Genomic DNA, 11,975 nt, shown 5'->3' on the forward strand with positions numbered 1-11,975 from the left:
AGTTAGTATGACAAGTAAGGTTGATTCAGTAAAGAATTCATCACATCCACAGGTCCACAAGAAAGTTCAAACACACTAGCGAGTGTTGGAAATAACTTATGTATGAAGGAAACTTCAGGTCTATAGGATAATATAGGGCAAATAGAGAATGTAGATATGACATGTACTGACTAATGAAGGAAGCATGGTCTCAGGGGGAGACTTTGAAGGTGCAGGAATAATTGTGAACAAATTTGGTAGTGAGATATTTATACCGATCCATATGATAACATGCAATCTCAGTGGTAAACTCTATCATCATGGAAGCATGATTATATGGAAACAGAAAGGCATCATGGTTTCTACAGGTCCACAAGATTAGGAATAGTTCAGAAGCTTTGGCAACATACTTATAGAGACCTTATTTCATAGAAGAATAATTTGTGGAGTTCTGATAGATACTTACTAGATGAAAAAATTATGGTAGAAATAAATACACCACAGGAGTCACTTTGCGTATGAATATAGTAAACATTCACGAACCTTTTCCATTGATGTCAAAGGGGGAGAGATTGGAGACATTGATACAAACCGAAGGAACAAGAATATTGGAAGAGAAAATGCAGGTATTGATAGAAAGAAGGTAGGAATCTTCATAGTCAAGTAGGGTGTGTTGTTAAAACCATGTTAGGGGGAGTTTGGTTTGATTGGCATCAATAAGCATTAATTTTTGATGGTGTCACCATTAATGAAAAAGGGGGAGACGGTTGCACATAGTGTTATCACCGATGAAAACAAGATGTCAAATGGAATTCCTGAGATAATAGTAGCATCATTTATGGATCATAGGAAGAATATGACATTTAGACATCTTGAATACCTTCATTAGGTAAAGTCCAATGAAGCTTGAAGTTTATTGAGTTTTTTACTAAGTTAAGAAGCCATAATGATCCTATAAATAGAATGATTATGTAAGTCTCATTGATAACTTTCCAACAATATATCCATCTATAAAATAATCCTCCTGGATAAGAATTTACAACCATTTTAAAATCATCGTTAGTTGGAGGTCCAAACTATAGGACAAAAACCCAAATTATTGATATGTTAAAGAGTGAACACTTTTCGGGTGCATCCATGGCTTATTGACCATATCAATGGTAGATCTCAATAGAACTTACATGAAATTTAACCTATTAAATATTGGAAGGTTTGAAATCACTTCTCTTTTGTTCTGATCTACCTCATTCCCTGCAGAAGAGATAATATATCAAAGACCAACACCTTTATTTAACAACACGTAACATTTTTCATTACTTAAGGAAATGTTAGTTGCTTGGAATTTGATTAAGAAGTTTCCAAGGTTCTCTAATGCTTCCTCAAATGAGTCACCATAAACAATAAAAAAATCCATGTACATTGCAACATGGTTATGGATTAAGTCCGAAAAGATTCATAGCACTACTCTTAGGAATGTGCCACAGCATTAAATGATCCAAACACAACACTCAATAAGTGAATGTACCCCATGGGTTTATGAACATGGTTTTGTATTGATCATATAGTGCAATCTATATTTGATGATAACCACTAAAACCATCCAGAAATAAAAAATACAGTTTGTTTGTTAGATTGTCTAGAGCTTGGTCAATGAACGGAAGATGAAAATATTCCTTCATGGTGGCCTTGTTTAAATCTTGGAAAGCCACATAAATTTTCTATTTACCATTCTTCTAGGGAACTACTACAATAGGTGAGACCTTTTTTGATAGATAAATTTGGCATCAAGAAGCTTTTGCAATTCATCTTTAAATACTTCTTTAAGGGCTAGGTTCATATGCCTTTGGGGTTACCTAATAATATGGGAATCACTCTAACTATAATATGATGAGAGAAAGTGTTAAGGTGTATACCTTTAATTCATGGTAGTATCATGCAAAAGAACTTTATTTTTTTTGTAGGACTTGGATCAATTTTTCCTGCTAGGATTCAGTAAGTTGAGAACTTATATGCAAAAGTTCACTTTGGTTGATACCAATGGGCATGTTGTAGCACTATTTTTTCTAGGTGGTGGTTGCCACGATATTACAAAATGTAAAAGGGGATGTTGAAACACTAGTTTCCTACACATCAACCTCCAAATTTTGATTTAACAAAAGATAACACAAATTAAAACTCTATGTAAAATCTAAAATTTAGAGCAAAGTGTTCATTTGGATTTCCTCGATGTTTTCTTTGAAGTTCATTACTTGATCTATTGCAAATACGATTGTACAAATTCTCCATCAATGTTGCCATTGTTAGACCATAGAATATTTTCTAGATAAGTGAGGGATTTTTTAGGTGGGTATAAGGTCTCTTGTTTCACTAAAACCCCTTGCGAAATAAACATATTTCTAGATTTTCAACTTATAAAAGCATTTGTGGTAGCAAGCCTTGGCCTATCAAGGATCATGGGATGTTCCCAAAAGAATATTTGGGATATAAGACCATAAATTCTATGAAGTAATCACAAGAGTCAAATGAGACAATAACATCATCCAATACTCCCTCTCATATTATCTTGGATTTTTTTAGCAAATTCAAGGATGGAAGGATTGGATGCAAGTTAGGAAAATTGAATTTCTCCATGATTTTCAATAATTTTCTACATTGTTATCTTAATCCATGACTCAAATAATTTTTGTAGCTTTTATCAAACTATGAATTAAACTCAAAAATATGAAAATTGCAATGCCAAAACACCACCAAAAGATCTTATGGTCATAGGTTCAAGTCCTAGAACTTTATAGTTTTCTCAAGCTTTTGCGTTGACAATTGTGCTAGAATTAGAATGGTTATCTGATCTGAAGTCCCTACTTAGAGATAGTGGCATAAGATCATTAGATGATGGCTCTTGATGGGAAGTTGTGACAAATACAATACTACATGTCAATGATGATATTGTAATAGTTGCAAATTGAATCCCATATTTGAGGTGGGGTGGCTGGGGGGTGGGGTGGGGTGTGAAGGGGTACTAGAAATAACTTAGGAGTGGGCTAACCTCTCAATGGGTTATGTGTGGTAGTTTCTTGGGCTTGGGAAGAGCCAAGACCAATCCCCTAAAATTCTCCAATGTCAAAATAATTGGCATGGAGACCTAGAATGAACTCAGTTGCACATAATTCCCAAAAGAATACAAGGGAAGCTCTCTATTATTGCAAGGAGGTTTTCCAAATACCATAATCTATTGATCCATCTAGTTGTTTCTCCATGTTGGGATGTTCACGAGTCCATGTAATGATGCCCCTTTCTTGAACTAGGCAAGTGTTTGGTTCTAAGGTTAATGAACAAGAACAATACTAGTTTTGTTTATATCCATATTTTTCATCTCTTCCGTATTGACGCCACTTGAGTAGTACTCTCTCATCATGACCCTATATTTGGATATATCATATAAATGGCGAATGGGAGCAAGTAACTATGATGCCATGTAAACTCCACAATTATGTTTTTAAGTTCATTGAGACAATAATCAAACTTATAGTATAGGTTTTGTGAAAAGTTATGGTTCTATTTTTCAAGAAAGTTTAGCTACATAGTGGTGGAATAATAAATACAATTAAACAATAACACACATAAAAAATATAATAATATATTTAGAATCAAATGTACATGGAAAAAAGATTTTCTAATGTCATGTGCTAATGATACATATGTCTAGGTTCTATAAGTATGAGTGCTAATGATATACATGTCTAGTCCCTAGAAGTATGAGTGCTAATAATACATATGTCTAAGCGCTATTTTCTTCTAGACTTTGTTTTCTCTTATTTGTTTTAAATACAAATTATAAAGCAAATTTGTATTGGTAGAGAAAAAATCACCATAAATTAATGAGAAATGAAGAAAAAATGCTAATAATACATATGTCTAATCCCTATTTTCTTCTAGACTTTGTATTTTCTGATTTATTTTAAATACAAATTATGAAGCAAATTTGCATTGATGAGAAAAAATCACCATAAATTAAAAAGAAAGGTAAAAAAACTCATTGTTATATATATATAACCCAAAAAATATTTAAAAAAAAATTAAATGCACTTTTTTACACTAACCAAAGCAAAAATTCAGAAGTGTATATATAATTTAAAATAGATCTTAATTATTTTTATCTCAAAGGCTTAATAATTTTACAATGTATTGTGCACATCTTGCATCACTTTTGCATTGCATTTACCAATTTAAATACTATATTAATTAAGATAATTATTTGGAAACTTAATTGCAATAAAATGTTTTTCCTTGCAATTTTATCGTTAGGTTGGAAAAATATACTTATGTTATCTATGATATGTAGGTTAAATTGAGAACCTTCTAAAATATTTTTTAGATTCTAAAAAGAGAACAGTTTTTTGAGTTTTTTCAAAAGAGATAATATTTTTTTAGTAGAATGGGAAAACCATTATAACTCAGCGATTAAATAACTGATATAATATTAATATTACACTAAATATATAAATAATAAAAAACCATTTTCAATTTTCTTTCGGGATTTATCTTGAAGATCCGATGGAAAAATATGTGGGACGCCTAATACAGTACTCGACCTTCTCAACCTATCACAACAAACACATTAATTCGAAATAATTCTCTAACGAGAAAACCACTTTCAATTTTCGTTGGCGAAGATGCAATGGAAAAATCTATGGACCGCAGCATACAGTATTCGACCATTGGAACCGACTGCGGTTTTGAATTAGCGAAGGCTTGATTGAGCATATATCTTGTGACCGGCTTCTGCCCGACCTCTACTTCCAAAAATGATTACCCATATACCTGAGAATGGTCAGCTATGGGTTCAGAACACATAATACTTACGTCTAACCAACCCGTGCAGATGTCGGGAAGAGGAGCTTCGCCTTCCAATATTTCGCAGACATGGCGTATGCCCAGCCTGTTCTCCGGCTCTGGATGAGAACACAACAAGCCCAATTTCAGCACCTTCTCCATCTCGCCCACATCATATGCCTTCCCCAGCTTCGGATCCGATGCCTCCAACAGCCTCTCCTCGCTGTACAGCTGCCACGCCCAGTCAACCAAAATCGTTTGCTCGGCGTCCTTCGACAGATCCACGGGCCTCCTCCCGCATGCCACCTCCAACAGCAAAACTCCGAAACTGAATACATCCGATCTGGGAGAGGCCTTCCCCGTGTGTATCAGCTTCGGCGCTATGTAACCCAGCGTTCCCACCACATGCGTCGTCTGAGGATTCTCGTTGTGATCATAAAGCCGAGCGAGTCCAAAGTCTCCTAGCCGCCCGTTGTGCTCGGAATCCAGAAGCACGTTGCTCGACTTGATGTCTCTGTGGATCACCATTTTCTCCCATCCCTCGTGCAGATACAGCAGCCCCGCCGCCACGCCCTTCAGGATCGCGTATCGCCGATCCCACGACAGGACTGTTGTTGGGTTCCCAAATATGAGATTATCCAGGCTGCCGTTGGGCATGTAGTAGTAAACGATGAATAATTGTTTTTGCCTCCGGCACCAGCCCCGGAGGTGAACCAGGTTCCGGTTCTCTAGGCATCCCATGCTCGAGATCTCTGCGACAAACCCTTTCATTCCCTCCGTGAACTCCTTCATGATGCATTTGACTGCTACTTCTTGGCCGCTGGTGGGGAGAACGCCCCTATAAACCTTGCCAAAACCCCCTTGCCCTAAAACGTTATCACACCGGAATCTGCTGGTGGCGATGCTGAGCTCCTGGTAAGTGAATCTATGGGGCCAGTACTCCTCCCATTCTTCAATCGTTTCCCTGTTTCTCGCTCTTTTCAGAAGCAGGACCGCGCCAATCGCGAGTGAGACGATAAAAACAGTCGCCACGGTGATGCCGGCTATGAGTCCGCGGTCCGGACGATTGGAATCCATGTTAGCAAGTGAAGGGAGACGCGACACATCAAGGGGCGGCGCCGTGCCTTCGGTGGTGAAGCTCCACGCCAGAACGTAATGGTCTTCCACGAAGACTCCTCCTGTGGCCGATGAAAATCCAACAAACATCTTCTCTTGCAGAACGTTGTGCAGGTCGATTTTCAGAGATATCAACGGCCTCTGAGGTCTCGGCAAGCCGGCCAATGTGATGGTAACGTTGAGGCGGTTTTGTGAATGATTGTAATCGATCCAGGCCTGTATGTTCCGTCCACTCTTGAGGCTCAAGCCATGGAATCTGTCCTCCCCATTCCAATATCCGGCAGGGTTGGTCACCACTGACTTGAGGTCGTTGATGTCCACGCCCACGTGGTTGTCGTCTGGGTCATTGAATTCCACGTTCCTAATCGTGTCGAACTCCACTGCAAACAAGTGATTGGATGCTTGCCCGCAGCTGGTGATGTTTAGCAAGCCCAAATAATGGGCTGGCAGAGCGCCGAAGGGAGATCTGTGGGGCATCATGACGAAGGCTATTCCATGACCGCCTGCGTCAGAGGGAGGAGGCACCACTGAGAAAACGAAGGTAGTGCTGAAGGAGGAAACCGTCTCCTTGTTTTTCATCTGCAGAGGAATTGAATACAGCGCGTGGCCTGAAATGAAATGCGAGTGATTTGTGAGGACAAGCACGGGTACGAAGGGCATGACTGAAGCACCCCCTCCCAAGAATAAATTGCTTCTATTGAATCTGTCGAAAACGAAAGTGGTGTTTCGATGATCCTCCTCCATGGTCTGTGCAGCAAAAATTGGTGTTATTAGGTAGCTGAAGGCTATCAGGAGGAGGCTGCGACATGGAAGCATCACCATTCTTTTCTTTCGCATGAACTAAATTTCTCTCACGAACAAATGAATTGATCTTAAGTTCAAACATCTAATATTGCCATCAGCATCTATGGTTACACAGCAGTGTTGACTGCCATCTACACAGCAATGTTGACGGCCAGCTATGCCGTAATAGATTAGATATAAATTAGACCAGACCGTAAAAATGTAGTTAGTTCACAAATCATATATTTAGATTCATACATCATTATTGGTCCCCCAATAATTTATAATTATTAAACATATTTTAAATATAAATATTTATTATTAAATATTATTTAAATATTTTTTATATGAGTGATATATCAAGGCCTTAGTCTGATTTATATCAAAGGTTTAAAATTATCGTTTTGCTAGAAACTGTACTATCACGGAAAAAGCTAATTTTTTGAAGTTATTTTGTTTATAAGTTAAATTATATTTATATCACATATTTATTTTTAATTATTTTATTATGAATATAAATAAGGTTGTATAATTAGCTTTTTTTTAGTTTAATAAAATATTTTAATGTCATAATGATATGTTGTATGTACTCCAAACAATAATAAAATTGTAAAATAAATTATATAAATATTTGTTTAATATTTTTTATTAATTTTTTAAATATAATTAAACATATTTTTGGTAAATAATATATATATATATATATATAATTGACATTGAAGAGAATGATAACAAGTTAATAATTATTTATTTAATATTGAATGATGGCAATTTTTTTATATAATGTTCATATTATAGTACACATGTCATGTTATTAAAGTATAAATTGATATAATGAGAGTTGTACAAATTGTACACATGTTATTTTTACATATGTTTTTCAAATTTATATTTTTTAAATTAAAAAATAAAACCCATAAAAATTGTCTATTCAATACTTTACACCAATGAGAAAATAAAATTTTTGAATTTAATTACAAACAATTTGTGTTTATGGTACATAGTAATTAATATATAATGTTATTTTTCAAATTATTTATATTTATTGTACATAGTAATTAGTGATATAGTACATAGTAATTAATAATAGAGTACACAAAAGTCAATTTTTTCCATCATTACACAATAAGAGGGGAGACATTTAAACCAATCATATTTGAGATAAATAGAAATAATGATTTCATAATGTTAAACTTTAGATAGATTTTAAATTTTTTTAATCAAAGAAAAACTAATAACAAGTAAATGAAAAATGAATACGTTTCTATCCTGCCACCACAAATATAATAATAATTTTTTTATTTTTGTGATATATAAAATATTTATTTTAATCATTTTATTTTGAATGAAATATTTTTATATTTTTTTGCGATATATTAAATATTTATTTTTAATCATTTTAATAGTGAAAATTTTTGAAATCTTATTATTAAATTAAATTGTTTTTGTAATTACAAAAATCAAATTTAAAAAAAAAAAAATTACCCTTCTAAATCATTCCAAAAAATGTTAAAATTAAATGAAAAATTTATTTCAATTATGTTTTTAATTGATATTCTGTAATTTTTTAACAATAAAAATGTTATATAGAATAATAAATAATAAAAAAATCCAAGCAACTTGAGTCAAATTATTGGTTGATCCAGATCTGATCTTTTATTATTTATTAACTTTCAAAAAGTGTTAATGCACGATTTTGAATAACACCATTTTAAGGACAACATTTAAGCATGAAGAACTTATAAGAAATTTGCAGCAAGTAAGAACAACAAACTTTCAAAGAATAGCGACACAAGTAATTGTTAATGGAGTTCGGTTATCTTCAAGCCTACATCTCCGGGTCCTCATCTTCAACGAGGAGGCCTTTATATTAAATCTTCAAAGCCATCAAACTAAATCAAAGTTATATCAAAATGATCTTTGACTGGTCCAATTGTGTCATGCTAGACCTCAAAATTCCAATGCAACTGATGGCTGAGAAAGAAACCTCGTACAACTCTCAGAATAATCCTACAAAGTTTTTCCTCCAAATCTTCAAAGCTACTCCCAAAGCTCTTCTGCTCCATACAATGCCACAATGCCTCTCAAAAGGCCAAGCTCACCTCTCTATCTTTTCCATGGCATAACATTCAATATATATAATGTTTGTGACTAAACCCTAATGGAAAACATAGCAATCGATTTAATTACATAGTGCATTTGTTATAACCATATAACAATATGTCTCTATTGTTACAAACCCGCTCTATATTTAACATATTCTTTATAACCCAAACCCATAGTTTTAAACCCCGTGGCATTGTCGTTGAACTACATATCAAATATAACATGTAGTTTTTGGCGGTGGTATCACATTAGAGCCCGTGATATAGAGTTGCAACCTCCGCATCATATTTGTTATAACCAAATTTTGAATACTAGCGGTGAAGATATAACCCCCGCGTGGTAAGTTGAAAATAGTGGTGATTCTGTCGTTTTGGATTATGGTTAGCACTGATTAAAACATAGCTCTGGGTTGGCAAGACCGCTGGATGTGGCGGGCTCCGCTAACCTTACCACCACTTGCCAAATTACACAACAATAAATACATATTTGTGCCATCTTTATTCCAAAGCATGTTGACGGTGTATTGGTAATCGCATGGAGTTTGTGTTGGACAGGTCACGTGTTTGAATCCCATTAGCTCTGCCCGACCCTTCAAAAAATTTTGGCAAATCCGACTAGGCCACGTGTTTCCTTGGGATTGGTCCCCATACTTGGTGAATCTAACGAGGCCACGTGTCGCCCTCTAAAAGGGCCACGTATCGCCTTGGGATTGTTCCCCATGCACCCAACCACAACCTGGCACTTGTCAACTTCCACCTCATCACACAAGCAGTAGTGCCATGTCAGCGCTTAGTCATCATCCAGTCAGCGTTGACTTTGACTTCCCATTGATTTTGACTTTGACTTTCGCTTTTTGGAGTTTTCCCAGAAAACTTTGACTTTGAATAATATTGACATACGGACTCGGTTTTCACCCATTCAAGTTGCGTTGGGATCGTTTTTAGAGCTCTATGCGATGACACTGCTTTCACTCGAATCCAATAACTTTGAATTTTGGCATTTTCTGGATCCTTGCTCATCCATTGATCAATTTCGGATCATTTCCTCCCCACTGAGACATTTTGGACCACCAAAAGTCTTAAATTCCATAAAAAAATGTGGGTTTTGTTTTCCCACTTGGCTGGTATATGTCCACCTTGTTCTGAATCTGTACACTTTACTCATCCATACCACTGTAAGCAAAACACACAAATAGAAAAGTATATCGATTCCCTTTTCACCCACATCTACATTCATATTTGCTGCTAATATCTAGGCACCACTAAACAGTAGTCAACCCATTAACAAGATTGAAAGTATTGACATAGATGAAACCATACCCTACTTTTTCTTCATAGTTGAAACAAAACTCAACTTATCATGACGCAACTCTTGTTGATGTACAATTTTGGATTCCTTAACTGATCCGAATTGGATCCTAAAAACTCTCGAAGTTTTCATGACTGTTTCAAATTATGCTAAAAGATTCAAGTCTTAGAAAAGATCGAAGCTATTAGAAGGAATCCTCATAACAATTGCAGCTGTTGCCAGAGTGGAGCAACAAGGACCCTCGGTCGAGCATGCATACCGTTGGCCCATGGTAAAGTGCAATGGCACAAAACTGGCAAAACCAGAGGCCAGATCAAGGAATAGAGGTGGATTCTGATATGCGCTAATCGTGTATCACAGGGCGCCCCCTTTAGCCAAGGAAAGCCCCGAAGCGCTCGGATCCGAAATCGCTATAAAATTCAGAAAAGTAACTGTTTCGGTTCCATAGTGTGGGATTCCCCAAAACCGGCAGGATATCGGAAGGCTTCGAGGCAGTAAGCAGTTTTGACTGAGTCCCGCCCAATGCCACACATCAAGCAACACGCGTCCGGCAGAAGAGAGAGAAAACTGCCCGCATCGGACGGGTAAATGCCATGCGACTTGTCCGCCCGATATGAAGGGCGACCGTAGGATCTAGGGGATCTAGATCGACGACCGAGATACGCCCTAATGACTGACCGGATTTGACAGGTCAAAAAGAAAGATGACAGGGGATTTGAAGTTCGACGTGGATGATGAGTTGGTAAACGATTCATGTTCGCGAGCGATCTTGAAGCAAACACATTTAATAGTCATTAGAGTATGATTCAGGGAATCTGACACCCAGTTCATTAGCAAACAGATGGCCACCTCCCTGCGAGGTGTTACCCAGTGATGATGACGCAGAGCAGAGGAATTCAAACGGACATAGGAAAGGAAACCAGAAGGCCGGGAAGAGGAAACGAGCAGTCAAATAACAGACTGCCTTTAAAGCGATGGATTGATAGAAGAAGAGGGGGGGGCAGCACACAGAGACGCAGAAAGCTAATAGCAAAGAACAGAGAGTAGAAGTCGAGCTGACCTGAAGGCAGCATCAAGCCAGATAGAGCCAGAGAGAGTCAGAGAGTCTGTGTACTCCATTGAAGGCTTGAGAGGTTCAAGCAGCTCCTCGACATAGGCCTGTCATACTACTGTGACCCTCAGAGGTCGAGTTTCAGTAAGGAGAGTCTGTGCACTCGAGTCCTACTAACTTCATTCTGTTTAGTGAGTCTTGAATTGAGCTCACTGTTGTAAAAGCTCTGCTTGAAAACATAATAGAGAGGCCACCACTGAAAGGTTGGACCAGGAGATGTAGCCCAGGAGCATTGGGTGAACTCCTTATTAAACTTGTTTTGTTTACATGTTTGACTATTATGTTTTCTCTGATTGCCTCAGTGTTTATGTATTCTAGCAATCTTATCGATCTATTGCATAAGTAACATAGGCACATCCATGCACATGAGTCTATAATACCTTTCATTCTTTGTCCTGGATAAATTCCAGATCAAGTGGTATGATAGCTTAGGGTTATTAAGGTTAGACAAGCTTGTGCTAGATTTTGTTGTTGAATGCTAACTAGATCAAAGCTTAAATTAGGAGAAGGAGAATTGGCTGAAATTAACCAGAAAATTGGAAGAGTCTATTCTAAGAGGAAAATGTCAGAAGAAAATCCCTTGGAATCAGACCCCCATTTCATGGATAGTTTTATAACCCTGAAATCCATGGTGGAGGACATGTATAAGGACTATAAGAAACATAGAGATGAAGATTCATCAAGCTCCAAACAAGACAAAGGAATAGAAGAATATCTCCTCCATGACTACTCCAAAGGCAAA

At 36.7% G+C, this 11,975-nt stretch overlaps 1 pseudogene; it reads right to left on the reverse strand.

The window, feature by feature from the left end:
- Positions 1 to 4,519: 4,519 nt before the first annotated feature.
- On the reverse strand, positions 4,520 to 6,715 carry LOC149160489 (L-type lectin-domain containing receptor kinase IV.1 pseudogene; annotated as a pseudogene).
- Between the last annotated feature and the right edge of the window lie 5,260 nt (positions 6,716 to 11,975).

This window comes from Pinus tabuliformis, chromosome 5_2, assembly GCF_031772625.1.
Source record: "Pinus tabuliformis cultivar Carrire ecotype Pingquan chromosome 5_2, CPIR1, whole genome shotgun sequence".
NCBI classification, from domain to species: Eukaryota; Viridiplantae; Streptophyta; class Pinopsida; order Pinales; family Pinaceae; genus Pinus; species Pinus tabuliformis.